General features: G+C 50.0%; 1 long non-coding RNA gene across 1 annotated transcript in view; it reads left to right on the top strand.

Annotated features, from left to right (window-relative positions):
- LOC147117308 (uncharacterized) overlaps positions 1 to 14,708 on the top strand; it is a 64,346-nt gene extending 49,638 nt beyond the window's left edge. Inside the window, exon 3 of the long non-coding RNA XR_015078418.1 lies at positions 14,350 to 14,708. This is a non-coding gene — a long non-coding RNA (uncharacterized LOC147117308). The remainder of the gene's footprint in view (positions 1 to 14,349) is intronic.
- The last annotated feature ends 3,407 nt before the right edge of the window (positions 14,709 to 18,115 follow it).

The raw sequence follows: 18,115 nt of genomic DNA, 5'->3' as shown, positions 1-18,115 counted from the left end.
GACGAACACCAATTCCTACATTGGCGATCCCGTCTTTGCGAACGTATTTGCAAAGGAAGCACAGCCTGGAGGTGATCCCGTTTTTCATGAACGAAATGCAGCCGGACCCCGATTTTTGTGAACGATTTTCACAAAAGAAGCACACCATGGAAGCATCAGCCGTTTCGCTGTCGCTACCGCAATTCGGGGTGCTGCAACCGCCCTCATGCTTTCTTCAGGTAGAAGCCCCGTTCGCTACGAACATCGATGTGGCGCAGACCAACGAGGTCTCTGTATTCGTCAGCTCTACCGCCATACGGATTGTCCACCTCCACGACCTCTCCCAATGTAACAGCAAGTATACATCCGTCCAAGCGCGGGCTCCGCAGGTTTTCGGGCCCACAAGATCAGAGCGCGCCCCCGCGGAGATGCCACGAGGACTCGCTCCTCACGAACCACGAGGACTCGCTCTTTACGAACCACGAGGACGCACGCCTCGCGAACCACGAGGACCCATCCCTCGTGAAACACAGACTCATTCCCCGCCGACGACGCACCAGCCCGTCAGCCTGCTGGTTGTGTTTTCTACTACGCTTTTCGGCGCGAAAGCGAAGCGTTGCCGCCCTCCCGGCAGTTTTCCCTCTCAATCAACAATAACGAGAAGCGTTGCCGCCCTCCCAGCAGTTTCCCCCTCAACAAAAGCAGACATCTACTGAACTACCGTGCGCAGTTCGGCGTGAAGGCGAGGCGTTGCCGCCCTCCCGGCAGTTTTCCCCATGTTTGATACAACAACCGACACTCCGAACAACGAGGTACGGGTCTATGGGCATGCCGCGACCGGCCACGCGGGACGATTGCTGTCCATCCCTGATCACTGATCAACGCAGCAACTGTTAACTCGCTTCTTTGTTACCGTAGTAACATTACGGCACACACCGCTCCGTGCGTTCCTGACTGCCGATGAGTTCGCTCGCCTGCTCGGCGAGTTACCCGACCGACTAGACCCACGTTCATTTCCTCCTGGATCGCCCGTTACGGCGTTCCTGCAGATTTAGTTCGACAGGGGACTTCCTAACAACACCGACAGCGCCATGTTCCGCGTCTGCCAAACCTGCCAGTCACTATGACGTGGCCAGCTGTTTCGCCCCGGCGTCCGCTTTGAACCACGGGCTGCAGAGGTCGCACGTCTCCACAGTCCTTCGCATGACGGATACGTTTTATTCGCCACGACGCATGTAAGGATCCACTCACGACCAGCATCTTTAGACCTCGCCCGCCAAGTCGAGACAGCACGACCGCCGAGACCACTGGACACCATCGTCGTTATGGCAGACCATGTGCGACCGCCCGCCTGACTGCCAGTTGCCCAACAGCCTCCGCCTCGGCACTACAGGATTCCTTCGGACAAGCTAGTCGGACCACTTCACCATTTGACTTTGTCCGTTGAAGCGAATTCTGGGGGGGGGCGTATGTAGTGCCACTACCGAATGTCTTTTACCTGTTGTACATAATTCTCTTCACCGTTGTGTATATACTGTTTGCATGTTCGGGCCGTTGCCCCTTTAAGAACGCGAGCCGGGCCAGCTCGGTCTCCCGCTCCCGCGGCAAGCGCCGGCCTAGCTCGGCCTCCTGCTCCCGCGACTTCGGCCGCAACGGCCAGCTCCAGTGCCGGGTAAACGCGGTGACATCATCACGCGAGTCACGTGACCACCCCAAGCGCGGGCAAACTCGATGAAGTCACGTGACGCCCCGAGCGCGGGAAACGTGAGCAATGCGATTACGTCATCGCACAAACCTCCGGACTGCCTAGTCAGTCCTCGTGGCGTCCCCGTTCGGGTGAGACCTGTTCCAAGACTCTCCTGCATTGATCTTTGTTGTTTTCTGTACTTCGTCAAATCCTTCATTAAAAACCTATTGGATTGTTTCTCCTGAGTTGACCTCAGTGATTTGGTTAGGAATACACCTATTCCTACAACTGTATAGTTCTTGCACCTCTCTGTAATTTCCCTGCAAATTTGCTCCTCTATCTTTCCCACTAGTTGGTGGCCTAATTGCAATTAACACTTTTAACATGCAACATTAACTGAAAATAGTCTATTTATAAATTCAGTCTTGGGGAGGCTTCCTGATCCTTTCTGGATAGCGCCTTTCCTGAGTGTCTTGCTCTTGGTGCGGAGGCGATTCTGGCCCCCTGTCGTCGGTTGGTTCATCAGCTTCCGATGCTACTGTTTCTGGGGTAGATGCTACCTGTACGTCGGGTTCATCACCAGGTACGTATGGGCGAGACATGGGGTCGACTTGTTCCTGTGACAATAGGATCTGGTCAACATGGCGTCTCACAATGTTCTCCCCAACGTCCACTGTGTGCATTAGTGGGCCCTGCCGTGTGCATATCGTTCCTGGCTGCCATTTCTCTGTTCGGTAGTCGCGGGCCAAGACTGGTTGCCCTACATTGAAACTCCTTGTCGGCTTCTCATTGATGTGCTGGAATTGCTTATTCTCAACATCTCTTCGTACATTTGGTCTGAGCAAATCCAGACGAGATCTCAACCTTCGGTTAAAGAACATCATGGCCGGGGTCTGGTTGGTGACTGCATGTGTCGCATTTCTGTAGGCTAACAGGAAATTGTCCACCATATGCTGCAGTGGAATGTCGTCATCGCACATGGCCCTTACTGCTTTTTTAAAGGTTTGTACGAACCTCTCAGCCAATCCATTTGTGGCTGGATGATACGGGGCGGATGTGTAATGCCTTACCCCATTCCTTTTCATAAATCTTCGAAACTCTTCGGACACAAACTGTGGTCCGTTATCAGAGCAAATCTGCTCTGGCAAGCCGTTCCTGGCAAATATGGTCCGTAGGACTGCAATAGTTTTCTCCGTGGTGGTGGAGGACATTTTGATCACCTCAGGCCATTTCGAGTGCGCATCCACGGCTATTAAAAACATTGATTCCATGAATGGACCAGCAAAATCAATATGCACCCGTTGCCATGGAGATGAGGGCCACTCCCATGGGTGTAGAGGGGCATGTGGTGGTGCATTTTGGACCTTCTGGCATCCTGAGCAGCTCTTTGTCAGGTCCTCGATTTGCTGATCGATCCCCGGCCACCACACATAAGCCCTAGCAAGGCTTTTCATTTTCACCCCTCCCAAATGGCCTTCGTGAAGCTCATTGAGCACTCTCTCCGTTAACTTGGGTGGAATTACCACTAGGGATCCACACATCAAGGTCCCCTGGCATACTGACAGCTGTTCTCTTCTGGATGAGAATGCTGGCAACAGTGAGTCGCCATGTGTTGGCCATCCCTTCACCGTCAAATCATATACCCGAGACAGTGTCGGGTCATTTCGGGTCTCCTTCTCTATACCAGCGTTAGTTACTGGCAAGCGTTCAATTATAGTCGAATGAAATATTTCGACAGGGTCCACTGCTGGTGCTTCCTCCGCAGTAGGCAATGGCAGGCGTGATAGCCCATCAGCGTTTCCATGCTGTTTCGTGCCCTTATACTTGATTTCATATTGGTTCGCCCCTAGAAAAAGTGACCATCTTTGTAGCCGTTGCGCAGTCATCACCGGAACGCCCTTCTTTGGATTAAAGATGGAGACAAGTGGTTGGTGGTCAGTCAGCAAGGTGAACTTCTGCCCGTGCAGATAGTGATTGAACTTTTTCACTCCCCACACTAGGCTGAGGGCCTCCCTGTCAATCTGGGCGTAGTTACGCTCGGCTGGGGTTAGTGACCGAGACGCAAAGGCTACTGGCTTCTCCGAGCCGTCCGGGAATTTGTGCGACAGCACCGCTCCAATGCCATAGGGTGATGCATCACACGCCAACCGAATTGGTAGTGCTGGGTTGAAATGAGCCAACACCTCTCTTGATGTGATCAATTCTTTGCTCTTCTGGAAAGCTCGTTTACATTCGTCACTCCACTTCCATGATACCCCCGTTTGCAGTAGGGTGTTCAGTGGGTGTAGAACTGTAGACCAATTCGGCAAGAACTTATGGTAGTAGTTCACCAGCCCGAGGAACGACCTCAGTTGTGACACAGTTTCCAGTGCTGGAGCCTTGACTACTGCCTCAATCTTTTCAGGGGACTTATGTAACCCCTCTTCATCAATAACGTGGCCACAATACGAGATCTGCTTCTGGAAAAACTCGCATTTGTGGCGATTAGCTCGGAGCCCATATTCCTTCAATCTAGTGAGCACCTGCTCCAGGTTGGCGAGGTGATCACTGTCATTTTCGCCCGTGACCAGGATGTCATCCAAATAACACTGGGTCCCTGGAATCCCTTGCAGGACTTGATCCATTGCCCTTTGCCAAATAGCCAGAGCTGATGCTACCCCGAACACCAGCCGGTTGTATTGGTAGAGACCTTTGAGTGTTGATCGTGAGGTACTGTTTCGAGGCTTCTTCTACCTCCATTTGTAGGTACACCTGGGCCAGATCAATCTTAGTGAAGCGTTTCCCTCCAGATAGCGAGGCGAAAATATCTTCAATCCACGGAAGCGGATATTGTACCGTGTGAAGGACTGGGTTCACTGTCACCTTCAAGTCCCCACAGATGCGAACCTTCTTTGGTTCCCCAGGCGTATTACTCAACGACCTCTTCATTACAGGAACGATGGGTGTAGCCCACTCGCTCCAGTCCACTTTGGACAGTACTCCTGAACATTCCAAACCTTCCAGCTCTGCTTCGACGGCTGGGTCTGGCCTTAAAAAACTTTGGGCTTGCATTTTCCTCTATTTTGATCGTCGCTGTTATGCCTTTTAGTGTTCCGAGTCCCTCCTGGAACACTTCTTGTGCATCAGTTAGCATTTTTGACAGTCGTCCAGGTGTGATGTCGTCATCCTTTTTGGCATCTACAGTAAGTGCTTGTATGGAATGCCAATCTAGCTGTATCTTCCGGATCCATTCACGTCCTAGTAGTGGTGGTCCTCCATCTGGCAATACATATAGGTCCATTTTTGGTGTTTCCTTGCCGTTATATATAATGTTCACCCTTATTTTTCCTTTGGGGTAGACTTTTTGCCCCGTGTACGTCTTCAAGACAATCTCTGTATCTCTCAAGGGTATATGTGAGAATAGCCGCTTGTAGTCCCTTTGGTTTATGACTGTTAGGGCTGATCCTGTGTCCAATTCCATTTTCACTTGGACTCCGGCTATCTTGAGAGTGACCCAGATAGTTTGGTGATCCTCTGTTTTGATCACGTTATGTAGTTTCAGACAACCCAGCTCCTTGCTTCCGGAGTCTGTATCACTTTTCTGTTCATCTGAACTACTCTCCGTCACCTTATGTACCTTCTTGTACTTCTCCTGTGGAGATTTCTTGCTGCTGGTTTTCTTTCCCGACCTGCAGACTCTTGCTATGTGTCCTACTTTTCCACACTGTCTGCACACTTTGTCCTTGAACCAGCAATCCTTATGGTCGTGTGTTGTTCTGCCGCAGTGAAAGCACTTCACTGTTCCGTATGACATTTCATTTGTGCCATATTCTTGCAGTCTCCGTTGTATCTCTGCCGCGCCCCATGCTGCTGTTTCGTGTGATACTGACATGCTGAAAGCCTTGTCCAGCGTAAGATCCTTTTCTGATAGAAGCCGTTTCTGGGTTCCTTCACTTTGAAGCCCACACACAAACTTGTCCCTTAAGGTATCTGCTAGTCCCGTTCCAAACTGGCAGTGTTTCGATAGCTTGCGCAGTTCCGTTAAATACTCAGCATTACTTTCATCTTTATGCTGGTTCCGTTTGTGAAACTTAAATCTTTCCGCTATCAGCAGCGGTGTGGGGTTTAAGTGGTCCTGTAGGATTGACACTGTTTTCAAAATCCTTTTCCACTGGCTTCTCTGGGGTTACTAGGTTTTGCAGGAATCCATATGTTTTTGCACCCATTGAATTCAACAATACCAGTGCTTTTCTGTCATCTGGCACTTCATTCGCCTTGCAGTACACTTCTATGCGTTCGACATATGTCGTCCAATCTTCGACTTCATTGTCGAACGCTGTGACACTGCCACTCTTCGGCATCCCTGGGTGTGGTTAGACTGGCTCAAAATGGCGTCACCCGCGCTCTCCCTTCTTCCCCGCTGCGGCTCAAAATGGCGTCTCCCGCGCTTTCCCTTCTCCGCTGCAGCTCAAAATGGCGTCTCCCGCGCTTTCCCTTCTCCGCTGCGGCTCAAAATGGCATCTCCCGCACTTTCCTTCCCCGCTGACGCTGCTCGGCCCTTGAACACCGGCTGCGCTCTGCGTGTTTTCCTGCGCGCCCCTCTCTCTCTCTCGACGCCGCTCGGTCCTGAACACTGGCTGCGCCCTGTGCGCTCTACCCTCTTCTCCCGTCGACGCTGCTCGGCCTTTTTCTGTGCCGTCGGTCAGCTCTCGCAGCCGCTGTCCGGGACGGGTCTGCGCCGTACCTGTTGCCAGCCGTTTCGCTGGACCACCGTGACTGGAGAACCAAGCTCGGCTCTCGACAGCCTCCCCTGTGATGCTCAAATCTCCGCTGGATGACTGGGGGGTTTCCCGTGGTCGACGCCCGTGCTTCTGGACTCTGCCTTCTTCTTTCACTGTTCTCCAGGAGCGAATCCCTGGGAGGTGATGCAGAGTTGCAGGTAGGTTTGAATCTTCTCGTCGCCAATGTTAGATCCGTGCATCTTGATGTTGTGTCCTTCAATAATTAGACAAGAGACTGCAGGGGGACAATCAACAGGTGTTTACTGGATGAGGGTTACTCTAAAACTAACTGTACAGATCCCTACTCAGGGTTTATATACAGGTGTGGTCACTGCCGGTACTACAGTATACAGGAGCTGTAAAAAGTAGTTCTCCCCTTAAAGGTACATACATTACAGATTGTAAATAGCTGAGGCCCAAACACTGATGTTTGCGGCAGCCTACTAGTTACATCCTGCCAATCTGAAAATGACCCGTTTATCCCTACTCTCTGTTTTCTGTCTGTTAACCAATCCTCTATCCATGCTAAGACATTACCTCCAATCCCATGAGCCCTTATCTTGCATAACAACCCTTTACGTGGCACCTTATCGAATGCCTTTTAAAATATACTACAACCTCTGGTTCCCCTTTATCTACCCTGCTAGCTACATCCTCAAAAAACTTTAATAAATTTGTCAAACATGATTTCCCTTTCATAAAGCCATGTTGACTCTGCCTAATCATATTATGATTTTCTAAGTGCCCTGTTACCGCTTCCTTAACAATGGATTCCAGCATTTTCTCGACAACTGATGTCAGGCTAACTGGCTGTAGTTCCCTGTTTTCTCTCTCCCTCCTTTCTCGAATAGCGGGGTTACATTTGCTACCTTCCAATCCGCTGGGACCATTCCAGAATCTGGGGAATTTTGGAAGATCACAACCAATGCATCCACTATCTCTGCGGCCACCTCTTTTAGAACCCCAGGATGTAGGCCATCAGGTCCAGGGGATTTGTCGGCTTTTAGTCCCATTAGTTTCTCAAGTACTTTTTCTCTACTGATATTAATTACTTTAAATTCCTCACTCTTATTAGCCTCTTGGTTCCCCACTATTTTTGGTATACTTTTTGTGTCTTCTACTGTGAAGACAGATACAAAATACTTGTTTAATGGACATATTATTCTAGGAAACTGTCTCAGCAGCGTGTTTAGCGCTGAGCTGAACGCTGCAATCATGGAAATGAGCAGACAGCACGAAGTTTGCATGCTGCCTCCATTTCTCTGAACAGGCATGGGTTGATCGCGCATTGCGATTCCCTGCGCCCGTTTTTGGGGGGGCTAACGAATTTCTAGGCCGATGTTACAGTTCTAAATAGAAAGGAAACACTTGGGCCTAGAAATTCAGTTTTGCCAGTTTTGGGGCGCTAACGTTAGCGCCCGCCCGACTTTAGCGCCCGCCCCAAAGTTGCGCCCCCTTCGCCGAAATTCAGTCGCATCGCCCTAAGAGGTTGCTGGAGCGCTAAAAGAGGCATTACACGACTATCTTTAGGCGCTAAGCCGGCGGTGCAGAGGGATAGCGCCGAGGCGGGGCGCAGCGCGGGTGCGGTCACTTTTTGATTGACAGCAGACCCCGTGGCGCCGGCCAGCTCTTACAGGGGGAAGGGACGATTTGGTCTGCTGCCACGCCCTGCACACTGCAGCTTTCAAACTAGGCCTCAACACTGCTGCTGAGCCCAAGGAGCCATGGCAACGCATGAGAAGGCCCGTGAGCGTGCCCTGCGCTTCTCAGAGCGTGATCTGGATATCATGCTGACAGCATTGGAGAAGAGGCGCAGGATCTTGTTCCCAGACACTGGCAGGAATCCCACCCACCGCGTCTACACCAAAACCTGGAGGGAGATCGCCACCAGGGTGTCGTCCTACGGCGATGCCCCCAGGGACAAGGTGCAATGTCGGAAGAAATACAATGACCTGACCAGGATTGTCAGGGTGAGTACCCTTTCCACTCTCCTCCTCATTCTTGCATGTACACCTGACATGATGGGCAAAGGGACCTGAAAGGCCTAATGGGCAGCCCTCAGCCAGCAGCTTTGGGACAGTCATGAGCATCAATTGCACATTCTGCACTTTACACACTGGCCAAGCTATTCCACCATGGGAGGCAGTGCACACTACGTCACGGCTACACACCGTACTTAGAACCCGTCCTTTCTCTTGCAGGCTAAAGTTGCAAATAATCGCAAGCGCCGCGACATCACCGGGGGAGGCCGCGCCAAGTTCCAGAAGCTCACTCCCCTGGAGGAGCGCGTGAGTGGCCTCATGGGAGGCTGGGTGATTGTGCCCAGAGCGTGCGGAGAAGCCGACCCTCCGCTGCCCGGCAATGGTAAGGACCTCGCCTTTTGGCCCTCTCTCATCGCACTTGCGCATCCGAGCTACCTCCTTTGCCACTGTGCCACCAATGCGCTGAATGCCACCAGTCATGACTCCCTCGCTGACGCCCTCTCCTCACTCTGAAGCTACTCTTGTGCCTTCCTGCTTTCAGCTGGTGACGAAGAGCTCCCTGAAGCTGCCAGTGACAGCCCCTCCGAGCAGGAGGAGGAGGAAGAGCAACCCGGACCATCAGGGGAGGACTCAGGTCCCGCAGCAGAGGGCACGTCTTCCCTGGACGAGAGCCTGGAGCAACTTTCGGAGGGGAGTGCAGCTGCTGGGACCAGTGGCGTCCAGCCACCCAGGAGGGCTGCGGGTGGGCCGCGGCCTTCCCCCCCAGAGGGGGGAAGGATCGGAGGGGAGTGCAGTTGCTGCGGACATTCGGCGCCAGCAACGTGGCAAGGGTCGCCTAGCTCGGACCCCTGCTCCCCAGCGGGAGAGTCCGGCCACCTTCACCTCGGAGGAGGCGCGCCAGCTGGACAAAATGGCCGAGGATTTGGACCGCCGCCACACAGAGCTCATGCAGGTGGTGGGACGGATGCCTGAGGCCACCGAGTCGCTGGCGACCAGTGTGCGGGAGTTTGGGGTATCAAATGCCGAGAGTGGCCAGATGATGATGGAGGTAGTGGAACGGATGCCTCCGGCGATGGAGTCGCTGGCTGATGCCGTCAAGTCAGTGGCGGATGTGATGCGGGCGCAGACCAGGGCAACAGGGGCACTCACTGCTGCCACACGCGCTGCCTCAGCCAGGCATCGCCAGGACACCCGCCGCGCTGCAGCAGCACAGCGATCCGCCCTTCGGCTGATTGGTGCGGATCCTGCAGTGCGGGCCCGGGCGAGTGCCAGCGTGCGACATCACCAGCCAGTGCCTCCAATACGCCAGCTTGCCCACATTGCGCCATCCGTCGCCGCCACTCCCCCAGTGGAGCGTCAACGGCAAGCGGCTGGAGCTGATGGTGGGCAGGCACATGTGCGCCAATCAACAGCCGGCCCCTCGAGGTCCAAAGCCCGTGTAGGCCGCCCACCAAGGCCATCTGGCGGAAGGACATCTGACCCTCAGGCGCCTTCCCCCAGCCTCGCAGCAGCCACTGGGCAGAGCTTGCGGAGGAGCAGCAGGCCGGGCAGGGGCGCCAAAAGGCTGGACAAGGTCTCGCCCTCGCGGGCCACTAAGTAGAGGGTGTGGCCAGCTTTCATTTTATATGGCGGTGGACATCTTTATTTTGGCCATGGTTGTTTTGTTTATCGGTATGTTTTTTGCGTTAAGGCCGAGGTTGAGGCCTGGTTTGTTCAAATGTGGAGTTACTCCTCCCCAGGTTGTGGGAGTGAGTCGTTTGTTGCACTTTTTGTGGGGGCCGTTGATTGTTTTTGGGATTCATGTGGGAAGGGGTTTCATTTTTGTCAAATAAAAATTTATCTTCATTCAGACAGTGTCCATGGTTGTTCTTGTTAGTCTTTGTTGCCTTCGCCGGCAGAGGGCTTGCGGAGCGGCTGCATTCATCTTCCTTCATGGCCACAAGGCATTCCCTGACAGGGGGCTTAGAAGCTACTTTCAATAAGCTGGCGACAGACGGCCCTTGGACCTTGTTGCTCCCTCCTGGGAACGTACCCCTGCTCCTCCTCCTGAGGTGGTGGTCCAACGTCAGGTGGCAGTGCCTGAATCCTGCGGAGAGCCACGTTGTGTAGCATGCAGCAAACTACGACAAATTGGGAGACCCGGTGCGGCGAATGCTGCAGAGATCCGCCGGAACGATCAAGGCAGCGGAACCGCTGCTTGAGGACCCCAATAGTTTGCTCGATGATGTTTCTGCTCGTTTGATGGATCTCGTTGTATGCCTCTTCAGCAGCGGTCCTGGGCGCGCGGAGCGGGGTCATGAGCCAGGTACACAAAGGATAGCCTTTGTCCCCGAGTAGCCATCCTCTTGGGGGAGGCTGTGCCTCGAACGTGTCATGCACAGTACTCTGCCGCAGGATAAAGGCATCGTGGCAGCTGCCTGGAAAGCGGGCATTGACAGCCAGGATGCGCTGCTTGTGGTCACACACCAGCTGCACATTGAGAGAATGGTAGCCCTTCCGGTTGCGATACTGCTCGCCATGCTCCAGAGGTGCCCGCAAAGCCACATGCGTACAGTCAATGGCGCCCTGCACCAAGGGGAAGGCCGCGAGTCTTGCAAATCCCACTGCATGCTGATGCTGGCTCTCCAGGGCCATGGGGAAGGAGATGAATTGGCGTCTCCTTCTGAAAAGGGCATCGGTCACCTGGCGGATGCAGCGATGCGCGCCAAACTGGGATATGTTAGCTATGTCCCCAGCAGCGGATTGGAAGGAGCCGGTGGCATAGAAGTTCAATGCCACCGTCACCTTCACTTCCACCGACAGAGACGTCCAGCACCTGAGCTTTGGACGCAGATCTCTGCGAAGCAGGTGGCAGATCTCTGCAACCACCTCCTTTCGGAATCTCAGCCTTCTTACACATCGCGCGCCACTCATGGTGAGGTAGGAGCGCTGCTGGCGGTATACCCTGACTGGGTAAGGCCTATGTTGCCGACGCCTGTTGCCCCCTCTGCCTCTAGCCAGGGCTGCCCCTCTGACCCCGCGTCTGCGAGCCCTACGCACATGGCGCTGAAACTCCGCGTTGGCTCCCCATGCAACCCCCATCAAATGCTGGCAAACAGTCAAATTTCCAACAGGGCACTTGCAGCGCTTTGGCCTGAGTCCAAAAATACCTGAGCTATTGCTGCGCGAAACCAGTTAGCTCTCCTCCTTGTTGTGTGTCCAGAAATCCGTTGCACAAGAGTGTTTGCTGCAAAATGGCTGCCCTTTATACTGCAGGGTACGTGCCCTTTAATTTGCGCTCCCCGGGGCCCGCGTCGGCTGTGTTGCGTTCCATTTTACAAACGCTCTGGCCGCCAGCCGCACAATGGGGCGGTCCGACTGAAGTTTGGAATCGGGGCGCGCAAAGGGCGTTGCACGAGGATGTGACGTCATCTTCTGCGCGCGCAGCCGGGCGGGCGCTAAACTTTGCGCCGGCGCTAAGGGTCAACTTAATTTGGGGCGAGGCGCAAACTGCGCTGCGCCCGGGCGCTACACGCATAGCGCCCGAAATTCACTTCTCTTAAGGCGCTAACTGCTGGCGCAACCAACTGAATTTCTAGGACTTAATCTATTTGGCTTGAGTTAAGGATCAGAGGGGGCGCTGTTACCTTGCCTGGAGCTTTGTATAGAGCTCCAAAGGCAATAGATGAGCAGGTTTGTTGGCAAATTTCAAAGGCGTGTAACAAAAATAGAGTAATAATATTTGGAGACTTTAATTACCCTAATATAGACTGGTAAAAACTTAGTGCTAAGGGTAGGGAAGGAGAGGAACTTCTGATATGTGTACAGGAGAACTTTCTCGATCAATATGTCTCCAGGCCAACAAAGAAGGAAGCAATGTTGGATGTGGTTCTGGGAAATGAAGTAGGGCAAGTGGAGTGTGTTACAGTAGGAGATCATCTAGTTAACAGTGACCACAACATAATTTGGTTTAAAGTAATTATGGAAAGAGACCAGAAAATATCGAAGGTATAAATGCGCAACCTGGGAAGGGCTAATTTCAATGATTTAAGAAGGGACCTAGCGCAGGTAGATTGGAAAAGGCGATTGCGGGGTAAAGTAGTAACGGAACAATAGGCAAAGCGAGGTTGAGAAAAGATTAGCAGGCAACATTAAATTGAACCCTAAAACATTTTTTAACTTTTAAGGGGAAAAGGTTACCTGGGGACAAGGTTGCACCTATTAAGGACACAAAGGGAAATCTTCATGTCAAGGCAGAGGACATGGCTGAAGTATTAAATGAGTACTTTGAATCTGTCTTCACAAAGGAAGCCAATGATGTGAAGATTACACTAAAAGAGGAGAAGTTATGGATAGGATAGTAACAGATCGAGAAAATGCTGAACGCACTGCTGAGACAGTTTCCTAGAAAGGTGAGAGAGGGAAACCGGGGAATTATAGACCAGTTAGCCTAACATCTGTTGTCGGGAAATTACTAGAGTCTATAGTTAAGGATAGGGTGACTCAACACTGAAAATTTTCAGCTGGTCAGAGAGCCAGCATGGATTTGTGAAAGGTAGGTCATGCCTGACAAACCTGATTAAATTTTTTGAAGAGGTAACTAAAGTAGTGGACAGGGAAATGTCTATGGATGTTATTTATATGGACTTTCAGAAGGCATTTGATAAAGTCCCTCATAAGAGACTGTTAACTAAGGTTGAAGGCAAATTATTGACCTGGTTAGGAAATTGGCTGAGCGACAGGAGACAGAGAGTAGGTATAATGGGCAGGTACTCTAATTGGCAGGATGTGACTAGTGGTGTCCCGCAAGGATCTGTGTTGGGGACTCAACTATTCACAGTATTTATTAACTATGATGGCATAGAAAGCCACATATCCAAATTTGCCTATGACGCAAAGATAGACGGCATTGTAGGCAGTGTAGATGAAAGCATAAAATTACAAAGGGATATTGATAGAATAAGTGAATGGGCAAAACTGTGGCAAATGGATTCCAATGTAGGCAAATGTGAGGTCATCCACTTTGGACCTAAAAAGGATAGAGTATGGTACTTTCTAAATGGTGAAAAGCTAAAAACAGTGGAGGTTCAAAGAGACTTGGGGGTCCAGGTACATAAAGTGTCATGAACAGGTTCAGAAAATATCTGAAACGCTAATGGGATGCTAGCCTTTATATCTAGAGGACTAGAATACAAGGGGGTAGAAGCTATGCTGCAGCTATACAAAGCTCTGGTTAGACCACACCTGGAGTACTGTGAGCAGTTCTAGGCACCACACCTTAGGAAGGATATATTGGCCTTGGAGGAAGTGCAGCGTAGGTGGGCGTGTGTGCTGTGAGGAGGATGCCAAGAAACTCCAGTATGATTTGGACAGGTTGGGTGATTGGGCAGATGCAGTATAATGTGGATAAATGCGAGGTTATCCACTTTGGTGGCAAAAACAGGAAGGCAGATTATTATCTGAATGGCAATAGATTGTGAAAAGGGGAAGTGCAACGAGACCTGGGCGTCCTTGTGCACCAGTCGCTGAAGGTAAGCATGGAGGTGCAGCAGGGGGTTAAGAAGGCAAATGGTATGTTGGCCTTCATAACGAGAGGATTAGAGTACAGGAGCAAGGATGTCTTGCTGCAGTTGTACAGGGCCTTGGTGAGACCACACCTTGAGTATTGTGTGCAGTTTTGGTCACCTTACCTGAGGAAGGATGTTCTTGCCATGGAGGGAGTGCAGCGGAGATTCACCAGACTGATACCTGGGATGGCAGGAATGACGTATGAGGAGAGATTGGGTCGATTGGGCTTATACCCGCTGGAGTTTAGAATAATGTGACTCCTCAGCTTAGTGTTTACATTCAGCATCACCAATGTCTTGTAGTAGGAGGTGCCTTCATGGATGATTTTTCACCATGCAACCTAATCTTGAGCAAATTGTTCCCACTTATGGATGTGTATTTTGCACTGTTTCAGAGGCGCTTTTAAGCAGTCTTTATGGGCCAAAAATTGCAGTTGGCGGCGTAACTCTGGAGTACGCTGCTGACCTATGAAAAGAATACGTACTTACCTTGAGCGTGACCCGGAACGGAAACTTCCTCTTCAACGCTGCAGAGTTCTGCACAGCGTGTGACAACAGGAAGGCCAGGAGCGCAGCATAAGGGAAGACGTGCCCACAGAAACTTTTCTCTTTTTTGAAATTATCTGTTTTATGTTAAATGTAAGTGTATTTTAATGTTTTTAAAAACTTTAAATAATTTTTAAAGACTTTTAAAGAGATTTGAAAACTGATTCTTTTCTGTGATTTACATATATATTAAATGTCATCTGAGTTATTTTCTGGGCTCCTTATTTTCTCTTTCAACCTAGAGATTCACTACACTGCACTGCCTCTGAATGAACCCATTCCCCAAATTAAAAATAATTTGTCTTCAGAAGGTCTTTGTTACATTCAGTTGAACGTATTTCTCCTTTGCAGCCATTCTGTCGCATTCGGTGCCACTGCAGATTGTTTATTTCTACTTTTGAGATGTTTGTAGTTAGTGAGCTGTGGACTTGGGTTGTACTATAATTTACAACAAATATACATTCCTTTAAGTCACAAAAACCCCACAGGAAAAGTGGTCCAACTGTGGCTAACAAGAGAAGCTAAAGATAGTATTAGATCAAAGGAAGAGTCTTGTAATGTTGTCAAAAAGAGTAGTAAGCCTGAGGATTGGGAGGATTTTAGAATTCAGCAAAGGAGGACCAAGAAATTGATAAAGTAAGGGAAAGTAGAATATGAGCGTAAACTAGCGAGAGACATAAAAACAGACTGTAAAAGCTTCTATAGGTATGTAAAAAGGAAAAGATTAGCAAAAGAAGAAGTTAGAATGGGGAATAAGGAAATGGCAGAGAAATTAAACAAATACTTTGGGCTCGATTTTAACAGCCCTGAGGAGGCGGGTTTGAAGGCGTGTCAGCTGCTAAAATCGGAAAAAATGGCTTCAGACACCCAACCCGCCCCCACGCGATTTTCGTGAGTATCTGTTTAGCTGCTCCCAAACTGACCCGACTTCAATTGGTGGGACGGGTAGTTAAGGCAGTTACGAGCCTGTTAACTGCCTTGATAATCCTATTTTGATAGAGGTTTCCCATTTTTGTGCCTCTGGCTCCTGTTTCCCGTCTTGTCAAACAGTCTTGCTGCAAGGAGACGAGTTGGTGGAGGACATGATCTGTAGTCATTATTGGTGCAGAACTTTAAAAGCGCTCCTATAACATGGCTGACATTCAAATGCAACAACTTTGTTGTTGGAGGTTTGGGGTAAGATTTTGCAAATCTACTGACCTTGTGACTGGTCAAGCTGACACGCATCTGCTGTTTGAATTGATTGGGAATAATTTAAGGCCATGAGTGTGGGCTGGCAAGCTCTTGCCTCAACTGAAATCTATAACAACGGGATGGGAACCATTTACATCCTCTCATCCTGGTCGTCAGATTCGGAGGAAGAGCAACGCGGCTTAGTGCTGCCGGATGAACAAGTGGCTCAGAACACAGCCTCTTTTGGAGGACAAGGAAGAGGACGCGGAGGAGGACTGGGAGTGACTCCTTGCGGGGCCGGTTGTGGCCAATACAGCAACAGGCAACCACATTGCTGGCCGTCAGGCAAGGGATGCATTCATCCATGCCAGATTTGCGTAATCTTACGCTTCAACCACAGGTGGCTGGCACATGGAAATGAATATAAATCTGACATTCTCAAAACCCCAAGCATCATCTGTCCAATAAACGGTGGTTTATGTTCAGTGTCACCACCAACATTCTACATGGAAATCGCCCTGAGCCCTCGCCCAGAACACAGAGGCCACACTTTAGGTCATCTCAGCAGATCATTAAACCTTTTTCCACACTGAACCCATGTGCGTCTGCACACAGACCTCGAGCTCACCTCCTCAGCAATTTGCAGCCAAGCTGCCTTGGTGTGCTGAGGAGGCCTCCTCCTTCCGTTTCCAGGGAAGAGGAGCTCCTGACGTCCTCTAACTTCCTCAACAAGAGCATGGAGAGAGCCCTCATTGAACCTGGGTGCAGCCTTAGTTATTGGGGCTGCCATTCTTGCAGCAGCCAGCACCTTTAAGAGAAAAAAGCATTAATATCACTAAGCCAATGATTGGAACAAATCTGGCATCTTTTTCATTTCATAGTCAGATAATAAATTGTTATATTAAAAAATCATAAATATCTTTCTAGAATAATATGACCAGCAATTTCATTCATTAAATTTTGTTCAGAACAGACGCTGTCAACTCCCCTTTCTATATAATACAGCACCAATCCATCCCATTGACATTTTTCCCAAAGGGGACATGGCCTCTTTAAATTTTCATTCAAACAACGCGTCATCAGAGGCGAGAAACTGACAGCCCCCAAGCAATTGCCTGGAGGGAGCCGCACGTCGGCCGTAACGAGGCCAATCAAGTGAAAAGAGTAAGTTCTGGGAGGTGACAGCCGGGAGTGGGTCGGAAAGCCTTTGAGCAGCGGACCCACACTCAACCCGCTTCCATTAGTAAAATCGAGGCCTTTGTGTCTGTCTTCACGGAAGAAGACGCAAAAAACTTCTTAGAAATAGTGGAGAACCAAGGGTCTAGCGAGAATGCGAAACTGAAAGAAAGTAGTATTTGTAAAATAATAGTACTGGAGAAATTAATGGGACTGAAAGTTGATAAATCCCCTGGACCTGATGGCCTACATCGTAGGGTTTTGAAAGAGGTGGCTATAGAGATAGTGGATGCATTGGTTGTTATTTTCCAAAATTCCATAGATTCCAGAACGGTTCCCGTGGATTGGAAGGTAGCAAATGTAAACTACACTATTTAAGAAAGGAGGGAGAGAGAAAACAGAGAACTACAGACCTGTTAGCCTGACATCAGTAGTCGGGGAAAATGCTAGAATCTATTATTAAGGATGTGGTAACAGGGCACTTAGAAAATAATAATAGGATTGGGCAGAGTCAACACGGCTGTATGAAAGGGAAATCGTGTGTTTTGAGGTTGTAACTAGCAGAATAGATAAGGGAACCAATGGATGTGGTGTATTTGGATTTTCAGAAGGCATTCGATAAGGTACCACACAAGAGGTTATGAAACAAAATTAGGGCTCATGGGATTGGGGGTAATATACGAGCATGGATTGGTAATTGGTTAACGGACTGAATGCAGAGAGCAGGAATAAACGGGTTATTTTCGGGTTGGCAGGCTGTAACTAGTGGGGTACCGCAAGGATCAGTGCTTGGGCCTCAGCTATTCACAATCTACATCAATGATTTGGATGAGGGGACCAAATGTAATATATCCAAGTTTGCTGATGATACAAAGCTGGTGGGAATGTAATTGGTGAGGAGGATGTAAAGAGGCTTCAAGGGAATATAGACAGGCTAAGCGAGTGGGCAAGAACATGGCAAATGGAATATAATGTGGAGAAATGTGAAGTTATCCACTTTGGTAGGAAAAATAAAAAAGCAGTGTACTGTATTTTTTAAATGGTGAGAGATTGGGAAATGTTGGTGTTCAGATGGACCTGGGTGTCCTTGTACACGAATCACTGAAAGTTAACATGCAGGTACAACAAGCAATTAGGAAAGCAAATAGTATGTTGGTCTTTATTACAAGAGGATTTGAGTGTAAGAGTAAAGACATCTTACTGCAATTATATAGGGCCCTGGTGAGACCACACCTGGAGTATTGTGTACAGTTTTGGTCTCCTTAC

Source organism: Somniosus microcephalus, chromosome 5 (assembly GCF_052327205.1).
Source record: "Somniosus microcephalus isolate GS21.2 chromosome 5, FLI_Smic_1.0, whole genome shotgun sequence".
NCBI classification, from domain to species: Eukaryota; Metazoa; Chordata; class Chondrichthyes; order Squaliformes; family Somniosidae; genus Somniosus; species Somniosus microcephalus.
This window is presented reverse-complemented; position numbering and strand designations above follow the sequence as displayed.